Raw genomic sequence first — 14467 nt, 5'->3', positions numbered from 1 at the left:
AAAGAGTAAAGGGGTGGACACCAGCCTGTCAATCAGGTCCCAGCCTGATGACCTCATTTGGAGGCATGACAGAGATAAATGTCTCACTGGAGGCCAGACACACTCTCTCCCTGGGAGACATTCCTGTTGACAAGCCACATGGAGCTGCGCTGATGGAGCCAGAGCCCTGGAGCTGGAGGAGCCATGTGGAGACCCACGTCAAGGCTGAGATGTTTCTACCACCACTGGATCCACAAGACTTTCCACCTACTAGCCTGTGATCTTCCTGCATTGTTGGGTGAGTCTGAAGAGGAATTTACAAACTGGTACTGGACATATGGGCTAATATTGGACTTATGGACTTGATCTGGACTGGGCTGGGATGCTTTCTGAATGTACAATTGCTCTTCTATATCAAGCTCTTTCTTATACATGTATGCATGTCTGCGAATTTGTTTCTCTAGTTACCTGGACTAACAGTGACCCAATAGAATGCAGGCATCATCAAACCATATCATTGCTATCAGGCACAAGTGAAACTTTGCAGGATGCTTTAAACACGGTTGCAGCAGGTTACCGGCAGGGAGCAGCCAGAAATTCAGGCCGATTCAGAAGAGGGTCTGGAAGGAGGGATCACTGCTGACCTCAGATGACTCTGGGGTGAAAGCAGAGGACCGGCAGGAGGTCAACTTGTCTTTGACCTTGACCGGCTGGACCAAGACATCCAACTGTGGATCGTGACAGACGATGTCTGTGACCTTGAGAAAAACAGGAAGAATCCCAGAGCCCTTCACTGCGCTCACGAGGAGCCGGTGCATGCACGGGAGGCGGTCCTGCGAGCGGAACAGGGTCCCATGTGGCTTAAGAGCAGGGAATGCGGGCGTCAGGGTGGAGACGCTGGCGCAGGTGAAGCAGGGGGGCAGCAGGATCGCAGGAAGGCTTGTGAACAGCCTGCTGCATGCAGAAGACACACCACCACCACCACCACCCCCAGCTCCTAGCCTGAGTTGGCCCGGGTCGGAGTGGCTTTTGCTGGCAGGAGGCGTTGGTGCCAAGACCCCAGCTGGGGGGCTCAGCAGGGATGATGACAACCACGTGATGCCGCAGCTACTAAGTGGGTGTCAGCCTGTGCCCAGTTCCTGGCAGGTGCACCCCACCTCACAGACGAGGGACCGAGGATGGGGGGCTGTGGTGGGCCCACAGCCACACTCCTGGGAGTGTCAGGATTTGAACTCAGCTCAGCCCGGCTCCACAGCCCAGGGCATCAGCCTGACCCCACGGCGGGGACAGTGTGGGAGAAGGAACGGGAGGCGGAGTCACGGCCAGGGCCCCATAGAAAGTCCCCCCTTCCTGCACCAGGCGGGTGCTGGTCAGCTCCTGGGGGCAGGTTCCTGCCCTGCCCTCTGTCTCAGCCCTGGCCCGGCCCACACGCCAGTCTCTTTTTCAGACAAACAGAATGACGACACAGAATAGCTCTGCTATCAAACCCTGGACAGCATTTGGGTGGGGGGCTGAAGTAGCCCCCCCCTCCCCAGGAGCAGGGCTCTGATGGGGCTGTTGGGGGGCTGACCTCCCCTCCCCCCTTCCCCTCCACCGTGCTCCCCCTGCCGCCCCTCCCTTCTGGTCTGGTCTCCTATCTGAGTTTCACTCTGGGGGGCGGGGGGCGGGCTGAGAAAGAGGAACGGGATGGAGAGGGGTGCAGGGTGGGGGCTTCAGCACCCTGATGGGAAAGTCCCACAGCCTTTCATTCTGCGTTTCCATCAACTTTTGAAGCCCCTTGTGCGTGTGTGTGTGTGTGTGTGTGTGTGTGTGTGTGTGTACACGGATATACAGGGAGAGGCCGAGCATACGGACAGACAGAGAGGAAGGAAGGAAGACAGAGACTGAGACAGACAGACAGATGGAGAGGAGAGAGACAGAGTCAGGGAGAGAGGAGGGGGAGGGAGAGGAAGAGAGACCCCTATGCGGGCCCCCCCCCCCGCCACCCCCCACCCCCGTTTGGTTTGTTTGGGGCTCAGCTCTCACTCTCTGGGGTCCTTTCTGGCGTGGTTTGTCCTGGGTGCCCCTCCTCCCTGGTCCTGGTCAGCTTCCTGTGACCCCTGACCTAGGGAAGGGGGCCCGCCCTGTGAAAGCACACCCCCTCCCCAGTTGGTTTGTCTGTCTGTCCGTCTGCTTCTCTGTCTCGTGTGGGCCTGTCTTCGGCCCATTTGCTGTTTGTCTCTCTGCTTCCCAGCCCCCTGTCCCTGTCTGCGGTGTCTTCTCCCCCTCCGCTGCCCCATCTCCCTGTCCCAGGGAGCCCGCCCCCCCCACTCCGTGTCTCTGTCCCACATCCCTCTAGGTCTCTGTCCCTCTTTTTTCCTGGTCTCTCTCCGTCTCTGACTCTGTCTCTTTGTTTCTGTCATTCCTGGTCTATCTGCCCCGTCCTTTCTTTTTTCCCTTAATGAATTTGCTCACAAACAGCAAGGCCGCGGAGGGACTGGGGCTGCCCACGGGCAGCGGCCTAGTGAATGCTGCAATGGGCCTCCGAGACCAGGGCTGGGGTGGGGGGGCGGAGGGAAGGGTCTGTCTGAATAATCATTAAAAAAAACATGGGAGCCACACCCTCCCTCCCCGATTGAAAAGACACACAAATAGACATCTCAGAGGTAAATGGGGGTCTGAGGCTTCCGGGTGTCACGGAGCCACAGGAGCTGGTGCTCAAAGCGACTGTCACCAGCACAGGGCAGCCCTGGCATCAGCTGCTGGAGCAGCACGCGCCCTCACTGGATGCCACCTGATTGTCATGACAGCCGATGTAGACATGCCACCCAGCCTGGCATCGGCACAGGACTCTGGTGGCCACAGTGGGCTGTGCCCGAGGCTGCAGAGTGTCCCCTCTCTCTGTCTCTGTCTGTCTCCGGGTCTCTGTCCTCCTGCTCTCTCTCAGTCTCTGTCTCTGTCTCTGAGACTGTCTCTGTGTCTCTTTCTTCCTGGTCTCTCTCTCTCTCTCTCTCTGTCTCTGCTGCTGCGCCCCTGTTTTCCTCGCCCCCCCCACCCCATCCTCTTCTTTCCCCACTCTTGTTTTTCTTGACCCCCAACCCCTGTCTTCCCCAGATGAAAGAATGTAGCTCCCTGCTGGGCTCAGCCCTTCCCCTTCCAGTGACCTCTGGCTTGGGTTCCCCCACTGGGTGGCCCAGTCCTTCTGGTCTGCTAGGTCCCTCCCTCCAGAGACCCCCTAGAAGCTCCGCTCCTGGAAATGCCATCAGTTCTGGGTCACCTCCACTCCTTCCCCGGTGCTCCTCCCTCTGGCCAGCCTGCCCAAGGGGCTGGGGTCTCTGAGGGCACCCCCTGGGGGCACCTCCAGAGTGTGTTAACCAGGGTGGACTAGAGAGACAAATCCATAGACACTCACATGTGTACAAGAAAGAACTTCATATACAAGAGCAGTTGAATATTGAGAAAACATCCCAGGCCAGTCCAAATCAAGTCCATAAGGCCAATATTGGCCCATATATCTGATACCAATCTATAAAGTCCTCTTCAGACTCACAAAACACCTGCAATGACGCCAAGTGCAGGAAGATCACAGGCCAGTGGGTGGGAAGTCTTGTGGATCCAGTGGCAGTGTAAGCATCTCAGCGCTGGCAGGGGTCTCCGTGTGGTTTCTCTGGCTCCAGAGGTCTGGCTCCATCAGCCTCTCTCCATGTGCATTCTCCACAGGGATGTCTTGCAGGGAGTCAACAGAGAGAGAGTGTCTCCCACCTCCAAGGAGGAAGTACAGGAGTTCCCAGAATCCTCAGGAGAAGGCCATGCCCACACAGAGGCCTCATTGGCTATATCCTGATTGACAGGCTAGACCCCACCCCTGCACTCTTAATCCCCAAATCAACACCAGATGCTGTAAGGGCCACACGCGGGACCCCATGGGCCACCCTAGAGGACGGGCCCGGTTAGCCTCTGCCTCCTCACTGGTCCTGATGGCCTCTGGGAAGGATTGGGAGGAGCTGGGAAGGCCCTCCCCAAGGACACACCTGTGCCCTGTGGACATCCTCCGAATGTCCTCAGAACGGCCTCGCAGCCCAGTCACCGTCAGAATCCAGTCCTGGACCCCAGACCAGCTCCCGCCCACCAGCCTGACCAGCCCGGTTGCCCTGCTGGTGGACAGGTCTCGTTGGGTCTCCCATGCTGCGTCCGGTGTTGACTTTTGCCCCAGCCCTCCCTGTCTGCTCAGCGCGTCCTTGCCCAGCCCCCCTGGAGCGAGCATCCCATCACCAGGCATGGCTTCCTCCGCTCAGCCGCCCTCTGAAGCCCCCCGCCCACTCCGCACCCCTCGCCTGCGGTCTCAGAGTGTAAGCCCGGAGGCTCTGGGACGTCCACTCGGCCTCTGCTTTCTCATGGCTCTCTCCTGCTTCCTGTAAGACAGCAGTTCTCAGCCTTCCTCATGGGCGACCCTTTCAGACAGCTCCTCATGCGGTGGTGACCCCCAACCATCACATTATCTTCGTTGCTACTTCATCACTGTCATTTTGCTACTGTTATGAATCATCATGCAAATATCTGATAGGCAGGATGTATTTTCCATTTTTATTTTTAAAATTTTATTTATTTATTTAAGTCATTTTATTGGGGGCTCGTATAACTCTTATCACAATCCATCCATCCATCCATTGTGTCGAGCACATTTGTACATTTGTTGCCCTCATCATTCTTAAAGCATTTTCTTTGGACCTGAGCCCTTGGTATCAGCTCCTCATTTTCTCCCCTCCCTCCCCCTCCCGCCTCCCTCATGACCCCTTGATAATTTATCAATTATTATTTTGTCATATCTTACACTGTCTGATGTCTCCCTTCGCCCACTTTCTGTTGTCTGCCCCCCAAGGAGGAGGTTATATGTAGACCCTTGCGCTCGGCCCCCCCTTTCCAAGCCCCCCTCCCTCCACCCTTGGGTGCAGGACGTATTTTCGTCGTGACAAACTGAACATGAAAGCACAGTGATGAATCACAAAAACAAGATGCAATTATATTTTGTGAAATATTTATGTGTTTTCCGATGGCCTTGGATGACCCCTGTGAAAGGGTCCTTTGCTTCCCAAAGGGGTCTCGACCCACAGGTTGAGAACCGCTGCTGTAAGCTAGTACCCTCCGCTTGCCTGGTCTGTGGACATCAGCGTGCAATGCGTCCTGTCTGCCCGGGTGGGGTCTCTGGGCCGAGGGCGGGTGTCCTGACATGCCGGGCACGCTCCAGGTGGAGTTGGCTGGCCGGCCGGGGTGCGGGCTGTCCTCTGGGAGACAGTGTGGTGGCGTCGGCGTGGAGGCAGTGAACAGGGCAGGCGCCAGCTGGCCCTTTCATTCTTGTCTCTCTCACTCAGCCACGCAGTTTGGTTACTCCCCACCGCCGTCGGCTTGATTCAGGCTCCCAGAGACTCTGCCTGGCAGGCTAGCACGGCCCCCGGGGGCTTCTGCAGCCGCTGTCTCTCAGGACGGAAGCCCCCAGCTGCAAGCCCAACCAGCCAGACCCGCGGCACCCAGGGAGAGAGACCGGAGAACTTCAGTGAGGATCCACAGCCTCAGACACCCCAGGGGCAGTGCCACCCTGCCCTGCAGATGCCCTCTGCCTCCGGGTCCACGCCAGTCTTTGCAGAGGTAGATTGCCATGGCTCAGCACAGCTATGCTCAGCGTGTGCGTGTGTTCACATGCGTGTGCAAGTGCACCTACACGCGAGCAGGTGTGCAGTCCACACGCTAGCGTGTTTGTGCTTATGGGCGTGTGTGTGCATGTCAGCATGTCTGCATGTGATATGCATGTGTGTGTATATGCATGTGACGTCTTGTCCTGACTTGGGGGTGGGGGGGTCTCTTCTCCTCTTGAAGGGCATCTTTCCACTCCTAGTTCCATGAGCAAGGGCCTTTGGAGTCAAGGACCCCCCAGGGGTGTCGGGGTCTGGGGTCTGTTCTGCAGTTGGACACCCGCCCCCATGCCCGGTATCATCCTCGGACGTTTGGAGGCTTGGCCCACCTGTGCGAGTGGGGGTGCACACCGCCGAGGGGACTTCAGGCCTGATGAGAACTCACAGACCTGGGGAGCCTGCCTTGTCCTGGGTTAGCAGGCTAGATGGTGAATTCAGCTCCTCTACCCTGCCCCCCACCCTAGCAGGCCATCTAATTGCCCATCTGGCCTCAGGGACCCTCATTAGGATGTTTAGTCTGGGCGAGGGGCACTGGACCCCAGGGTAGGCTCCTTCCCGGCCTCCCTCCAGCCTCCAGCAGCCTCCCTGGGAGGAAGGGAAATGAGACTTCTACAAAGGCTGTGGGGGTGGGAGAGAGAGACACAGGGTAGAGGTGGGGTGGGGTAGGGGGATGGCAGGGCAACGGGCACGGTGAGCCACACCCCAGTAACTTGCAGTCTGTACTGAGGTTGTCCGGTGGGCAATGGGAACCCCTTTGTCCAATGGGAAGCCCTGTGGTCCAGACAACTTGTTGGAGGACAGGGTCTTCCGGGAAGCTTTGAGCAGGTGGGGAGGGGCCGGCGGCGGCGGCAGGGGGGCATCAGGCAGTGCCATTGCCGCTGCGTCTCGTGTCTCCTGCTCAGGAGCCCTGATGGCAGGGGGTGGTGGGGGTGGGGACAATAGCTGGGCACAAGATCCCAAAGTAAATGCCAGCTAGGATCGCCTTTGAAAGAACAAAACAGAACTATATGTATGCTCCCCATAAAGTTGTCCATGGCAAATCCCCCTGAAGCGGACAGCCTACTCCCTCTTTGTCCTCTCAGTCTGGAAGCTCCGCTTAAACCCGCTCATGCTGGGGGGACCCTGCTGGCATTTGCAAAGCCAGCGACTTAGCTTCCAGCACCACAGCCACACACAGGCCGCCTCGGCACGGAGAAGGAAGTCCTGCCCGGTAAAGTGGAGGGGCAGCGAAAGAGGAGGACCCTCAGCTGGATGGATGGACCCTGGTCGCTGCCAGGCGTGGCTCAGACAGAGGAACAATTGTGAGGAGGGCGTGGAAGCAGGCTGTGGTTCATTGTGGGTCGGAACTGCGCCAATGGCCCCTCACACCCTCCATCCCCACCCCAGGCTGCTGGTTTATGCACAAAAGCACCCAGAGTGAGTGATGCGCTGACCAGTCATTCCGACTCACCGCACCCCCACAGGGCGGTGCAGAGATGCCCTGGACCGTCTCTGAAAGGCTGAACCTTTTAGGGAGCAAGCCGTCCCCTGTCGCTCCCACGGATCGGCTGCTGGATTCGAACTGCCCACCTTGGGGGTCACAGCCCAAAGCCTGACCCACCCACCGCTCCACTGGCCCCATTCATAACTAGAAAGCATATTTCTGGGGAGAGGAGAGCTGAGTGTCTTCCCCACAAATAATACATCAGCATTGCCTTTCTGATGAAATCCCTCGTAAAAGACGCACAGGCAGGGGCCCTGGGGCTCAGCTGTTAAGCACCTGGCTGGGTCCTGGAACATCCAACCCACCAAGGGCTAGGTGGGAGAAAGATGGCAGCCTGCGAGGCCCTGTGGGCGGCCGGTCTCCTCTGCCGATGAGGGGTCGGGGTGACGATGGCCCCGATGGCAGTGTTTCCTGAAACTTTAATTTCATCTTCCTTCTGTGGTGTCCACAGCCTGGGAGGGAGGTGCCACTGGACAGGAGAAGGATGGAGTGGGAGGTTGACCTTCTGGATCTGACTGCGGCTGCCGCAGGACTTCCTGCCGCCTGGTCTCAGGCAATCGACACATCTCTTGGTCTCTGAGTCTCACCATCTAGGACATGATGTTACCCACTTGGCAGAGAGGCTGTGTGGCATAAACAGGCAGCGCTCTGAACATGTGACCCCCACCCCAGCCCCTAAGTGGGCAATTTCAACCTTCTAATGTATCCTTTTCTGAGAAGACAGCCAAAACACAAGCCTGTACCATTGAGTCGGTTCTGGTCGCGACCCGTGCACATCAGAACGGAACAGCGCGGTGCTGCGCCAGCCTCACCCTTGTCTTTGGTCTGAGCCCATCCTTGCAGCCCCGTGTGGAGGCCCTTCCTCTTCCTCACTGCCTTGCTACCTCGCCGAGCATGATGCCCTTCTCCAGGGACCGGTCCCTCCTCCGGACAGCGTGTCCACAGTACTTGAGAGGAAGCTCGCCCTCAGGGGCCTTTGGCTGCGCTTCTTCCAAGATAGGCTGGTCTGCTCTTTGGGCGGTCACGGCACCTTCAATAGCCTTCGCCAGCACATCATTCAGGGGCCGATCCTTCTTCGGTCTTCCTCATTCAAGGTCAAACTTGCGCCTCCAGGTGGCTGGAAGACAGCTGCTTGGCCAACCGACCGAAGGCTCACACTACGGAGCGCAGCATGAATGCCACAGGCAGTAAAACGTGGGTGGAGACCATGCAGCAAAGGCTGTAGCAGGGTCTCCCGGGGAGCTGCCAGAGGAAATATACACGGAGTGGGTCAATCTAAGAAAGAGACGACAAAAACGCGTTAAGTACTCATAATGAAAAGAAGCTAACTGTGGGAGGATTGGGTGGATGCCGAGAGGGAATGCTGAACACCGAGGTGCTGGAGGTAGAGCTGCTGATGGAACGAATCTGCTGAAGCCATTTCTCTGTCAGGAGGTAAAGTCCCAGGGCAGAGAGTCTGATTGGCCAAATGTGGGCCCTGTGGAGGGAGGGGCATCTTGATTGACAGGAGGCTCCATCACAGGAAGAAGGTGGTTCATTTCCCGAGGGAGACTGAAGAACGGTAACCCAAGCTGGCAGAGTGGCGGCTGTACTTTTGCAGGGTTGGATCAGGCAGCCAGCGGTCGACTAGCTGCTGAAACGAACCATCAACATTTGGGTGGCTTAGGGAAAAAGAAAGTTGATTTCTCATTCACACCACCCTCCAGCGTTCTGGCTCCCCGCTCGCCTGGCTTGGCTGGTGTCTGCTCCACGCAGTCTCTCAGGGATCCAGGCTGCTCCCACTGGGCAGCACTATCTTTCACCACCCTGCCCTTCTCCCTTGGAAGAGGGAAGCGCTGACGGAAGCTATACCCTGGAGGCATTTCCTGGGCCAGAGTCCTGCCAGGTGGCCACCCTGAACCCCAGCTCGGGCGGCTGTTACGGCGAGCTCAGAAGGAAAAGACAGACTCTCTCTCTCACTCACTCTCTCACTCACTCATTCACTCTCACTCACTCTCACTCACACTCACTGACTCACTGACTCACTGACTGACTGACTGACTCACTCACTCTCTCACACTCACTCTCACTCACACTCACTCACTCTCACTCACACTCACTCACTCTCACTCACTCTCTCACTCACTCTCACACTCACTCACTCACTCACTCACTCACTCTCACTCACACTCACTCAAAAGAACAAAAAAAAAAAAAAGAAGGAAAAGACAAGCCTGATGCCAACTTGCTGGTGCACGGACAAATGAATTGTGCGTATTGTCAATTCAGACTCAAGGGCCCGTGGCTCTCACTGCTGGACCCCACGCCGTCCTTTCTCCTCCCTGGACCGAGTCCTCTCCGCCTGCAGAGTGAGGATGCAGGAGGTGAGGTGAGACGGCCCAGGTAACGTTCTTGGATGGAACTCAGGGGGAAGCCCATCTGTTGGGCAGCGAGCAGGGCTGCTGCGGCTGGCCGGGCTGTGAGCCCTGTGCACTGGGGGCTTTGCTGGTCATGCTGGCCCAGGGCATGTCCTGTTTCTGCTATGTGGGCTCCCGCCGATCTTTGGGCCCCAGGAACTTTTAGACATGTCTCGGCGTCCTCCTTCCATCTTGGAAAAATCTGAAGCCTCCTCAAACCAGGGCCGCTTGGCAGAGCTACTGGCCGCGGCTGGGACGCCTGTTCCCTGCGCACAGCCACCTGCTTGGCTCGTCAAGCCTCCCTGCACCACCGTTTATTTTTCCGCCGCCGGGAAATGTTTCGCATAATAAATCATGCGGTTCCAGCCTGCCCCGAAACATTTCCACAGAAAGGGGATCCCAAGGCGGCCTTCGGGCCCTGGCTCGCCTGCGGTGGGCCAGGAGGGGCCTTCTGGGGACCCTCCCACGTCAGAGAGGCACAGCGGGCACATCTGTTTTGATGAGAGAGGAAGAGGAGGGAGTGGAGAGGCCACATCCCCTTACGGGCTTGAGGACCCCTGCAAACACGCTGCACTGAACGAAGAAAACATTCCTTCCCTGGGATAATGACTTTGAAAGGGAATCCATGCCATTCTGGTGGGGAGGTTTCTAAAGCCTGCATGGACCCAAAGTAAATATATACATATTTTCCACCAATTTAAAAAACCATAGACCCTGAACGACTTTGTTATTGTGCATGTTGCTTTTCTAACCCCCACCCCCCACCCCCACCCCCGCCTTTTTTTTGAATCTGTTGGCTCTCTCCTGGAGTGGAGTGGCTTTGGAGGAATCAGGGATGGTTGGGTGAATCCCACAGCTCCCTCGTTCCGTCCTGGGGATGGTGGGGGGCGGGGGCCTCTGGCTGGGTTCCAAAATAGCTCGAGGCACCCACGTCCCCTGGGAAACGTACTAACCTGCCCACGTTTCCTCCCACTAGAGACGGAGGAGCCCTGGTGGCCCAGCGGTGAAAGTGTTCTGCTGTTCACCACAAGGCCAGCAGCACAAGACCACCGGCCGCTCCTCAGGAGAAAGACAAGGCTGTCCGATCCTTGAAGAGTCACCCTTGTGGACACGCACAGGGGCAGGTGTTCCCTGTCCTGTCGGGGGGCTGCGAGCCAGGAAGGGGTGGCAGTGAGGTCTGAGTGAGCGATGGAGCCCCAGTGCGCAGTGGTGAAGCGCCCGCCCAACCACGAACTTGCTGTAGTCACACTGTTTCATGTCAACTTGCTACATAGGTTGTAGGTGTGGAGTCTAGCCTGCCAATCAGGTCACAGCCTGATGGTGCCTCCTTGTGGGCATGGCCTTCTCACGAGGAGTCTGGGTTGTTGTTTTTTCTCTCTTCCTCCCTGGAAGCGGGACACTCTCTCTGCTTCACATTTCTGTCGACAAGCCACATGGGGTCACGCTGATGGAGCCAGAGCCCCGGGGATGCTTCCACCGCCACTGGACCCACAGGACTGTCTACCCACCGGCCTGTGATCTTCCTGCATTCGGCATCATTGCACGTGCTGCGTCAGTCTGAAGAGGAATTCATGGGCTAATATCGGATTTATGGGCTACTATCGAACTTATGGACTTGATCTGGCCTGGGCCGGGCTGTTTTATTGATACATTGATGTGTTCTTTATATAAAGTTCTCACTTGTACATCTAAGAGAGTCTCTGGATTTGTTTCTCTAGTCAACCTGGACTAACACGCACTCTGAGGGTGAAAGAGGAGGCTGCCCGCCCGGGACACCCTCGGGGGCAGTTATTGCAAGTCAGAATCCACAACACCTGAGAGTCAGCTAGAGCGTGACGGCACTCCCGGGGGAAGCAGGCCCACCGCTTGCGGGGGACGGAGATTGAATACGGGGGCTGTTGCTGGGGCTGTGCAGTTAATTCTGACCCTCGGGCTGGACGGACGGCAGAGGGAAGCCGCATCCAGCCCTGCACTGCTCATAGTGGCCGCCAGGAGAGAGCCTGTTGTTGCGGCCACTTTGTCCATCCGTCTCCGTCGAGGGCTTTGGCAGTTATATCATCTGTCAAGTTAAGGAAGGGGCGGAGCCTGGCCTGTCAATCAGGTCGCAGCTTGATGACCTCATTTGGAGGCGCGGTGAAGGTCAATAGCTCACTGGAGGCGGGACATACTCCCTGGGAGACATTCCTGTTGACAAGACACGTGCAGCTACGCTAGAGCCCTGGAGCTGGAGGAGCCACATGGAGACCCCTGCCAGCATGTGTTTCGTGAGTCTGAAGAGGAATTTATAGATTGGTATTGGACACATGGGTTGATATCAGACTTATGGCCTTGATCTGGACTGGGCTGGGATGTTTTCTTTTTTTCCCCCTTTAAAAATATCATTTTAGAGGGGAAAAATGAGGACCTAATGCCATGGGCTTAAGTGGAGAGGAAATGTTTGGAGAATGATGACGGCAATGAATGTACAAATGTGCTTCACACAATGGATGGATGGATGGATTGTGATGAGTTGTATGAGCCCCTAATATAATAAAATGATTAAAAAATATCATTTTATTGGGGGCTCGTACAACTCTTATCACAATCCATCCATCCATCCATCCATTGTGCCAAGCACATTAGTACATTTGTTGCCATCATCATCCTCAAAACATTTGCTTTCTACTTGAGCCCTTGAGGGATGTTTTCTTAATATACAATTGCTATTTTATATCAAGCACTTTCATATGCATGTATGAGTGTCTATGAATTTGTTTCTCTAGTCCACCCGGACTAACACAAGGACCTCCATCCTTTCTGCTGCCCTTCTGCTCTACGACGTTCTCCACAGTGCCTGATCTCTCCTGACAACCTGCCCAAAGTTTGCTGCCCACAGATGGACCAGCTCCAGCAGCAGGTGGACCTCAGGACCTGGCGGGTTTGGGTCCAGATCCCTGCACTCGGTGAGTCACGAGTGTCCGGTTTCCTGGTGCTCAGAACAGCTCAGCCCTCCAGACCCACTGACCGTGTGGTCAGCATTGCCTTCTGGGTCACACGGCCTTCTGTCTGCCACCCTCTATAAACATGCCCTGGTGACCTCGGGCCCACCCGGGTCCTCCGGGACCCTGGACAGTCCAGAGCTTCTGGAGAGGTGGGTGTGGGCAGCCTGTGCCCTCTTACCTGGCCACAGGGTCAGCGCCAAGTGGGGGAGGGGTGCACCTGGGCAGGAACCTGAAGGTCATAGCTCTCAGCCCTGGTGGGGCCCTTGCCTGCAGGGTAGTTGTTCACAGCAGGTACTAGGTTAGACTTCATGGAAGGCTGGGTGTTTTGAAGGCCAGAGGAGGGGTCCAAAAGGGGGGAGGGCACCAGGGGGCCTCGTGGTGGCACAGACACGTATGAAGCCCTGCTGGTCAGTAGAAAGCCAGAGGAGAAGTCTGCCCCCAAGGGGTCAGGGTGGCAGGCTTGACGGGTGAAGATCAGGGCCAGGCAGCCGAAAGGAGAACTCCCTCAAACCAGAGACTGTCACCCCAAGGCCCCTGCTAGCTGCACAGAATTAACCCTGGTGGTGTGGTTGGTCAGGTGTTGCTAACAGAGAAGTCGGCGGTTCAAGCCCACCAGCTGCTCCTCGGGAGAAAGCTGAGGCTGTCTGTTCCCGAAAAGACTCTCAGCCTCGGAAGCCCCACACCGGGCTGCCTTGTGCTGGCATGGACTCGATGCTGGTGCGTTTGGGCTCAAATGGGCAGAGGAAGTGCCTCCCGGCTGACCCCAACTTCTCTTGGTGGCTCCAGTCCTCAGAGCATGTAACCAGACCAAGGGCTCTGTTGTCTGACCCAGCACCTCCCTGCTTTGGGAGGCTGGCTGCCCTGTGAGGCTGCTGCAGTTACTCCTTCTGGTGGGAGGGGAGACTGGGGCTGGGTGCCCACCCTGGCCAAGGAGTAGGCCCTGGCTGTAGACCCGCAGGGTGGCAGCCTGAAGCGGTGGGGTCTGCACGGCAGGGGTTGCAGAGGGCCATCTGGGGTGGGTCCCTGTCCAGCTCCTGTGCTGTAGGGGTCCTGACTGGGCCCTGGAACAGCTGGCTGGTTGAGCGAGCTCAGAGGGGACGCGGCGGGTGAGGCCCGGAGGGTGGGGACGTGCAGGGCCAGGCCAAGAGGCCCGAGGAGTCCCTGTGAGCACCTCGGCCTGACCCCAAGCTTCCCCAGGAACACAGGCTCTGGAATGTTCTGCCTCCGCCCGGCTCCATGCTGGGGCGGCAGGCCCGTCCCGCCCTGTTTGGGAAGCAGTGGGGATCTACAACCGCTGGCTGCGAGGAGCCTGTGAGGAGGGCGGCCCGGGCCAAGCAAACACTGCTGGGGAGACAGCGCAGGGCGACTCTGGACGTCGGGAGGGAAATCAAGGCTGGGTGGGATGGGGGCCGCCTGCACCCACAGAGCACCCAAGGTGGGGACACAGTTTGATACCTGACCTGTCCCAGAATACCCAGAGCAAACAGGGCAGAGATACGCAGGGGGCTTCTCTTCCTGGGCACCAGGCTAACTCCTGGAGGCTCCAGCCGCAAATGGATTAGAACGAAGGCCCTCACACCCCACCCCACCCGACAACCGTCACCCGGGGCCTTGCTTTCACCTCGCCCCTCATGCTGGGGGTGCTTTCTGTCTCTGAGAATTTGTTGGACTCTCCTGGCTGGCAGTGTACCCCTTCTGTCCAGTGACGTGGACGTGAGGATAGATCACCTTCTGTCCAGTGACACGGGACATGAGGCTATACCCCTACTGTCCAGCGACATGGGACATTCTCTGGGCTGTGCAAGTGTGCTGGTCCTCCCAGGCTGTGGTAGTTACATAATCTGGCGTCAGTTTGAGGGGATTATGAGTGAAGGGGTGGAATCTGGCCTGTCAATCAAGATACGACCAATGAGGCCTCTGTGTGGGCATGGCCTTCCCCTGAGGATTCTGGGAACTCCTGTA

Source organism: Echinops telfairi, unplaced genomic scaffold (assembly GCF_000313985.2).
Source record: "Echinops telfairi isolate 266 unplaced genomic scaffold, ASM31398v2 ScPeMD7_2291;HRSCAF=2852, whole genome shotgun sequence".
NCBI classification, from domain to species: Eukaryota; Metazoa; Chordata; class Mammalia; order Afrosoricida; family Tenrecidae; genus Echinops; species Echinops telfairi.
This window is presented reverse-complemented; position numbering follows the sequence as displayed.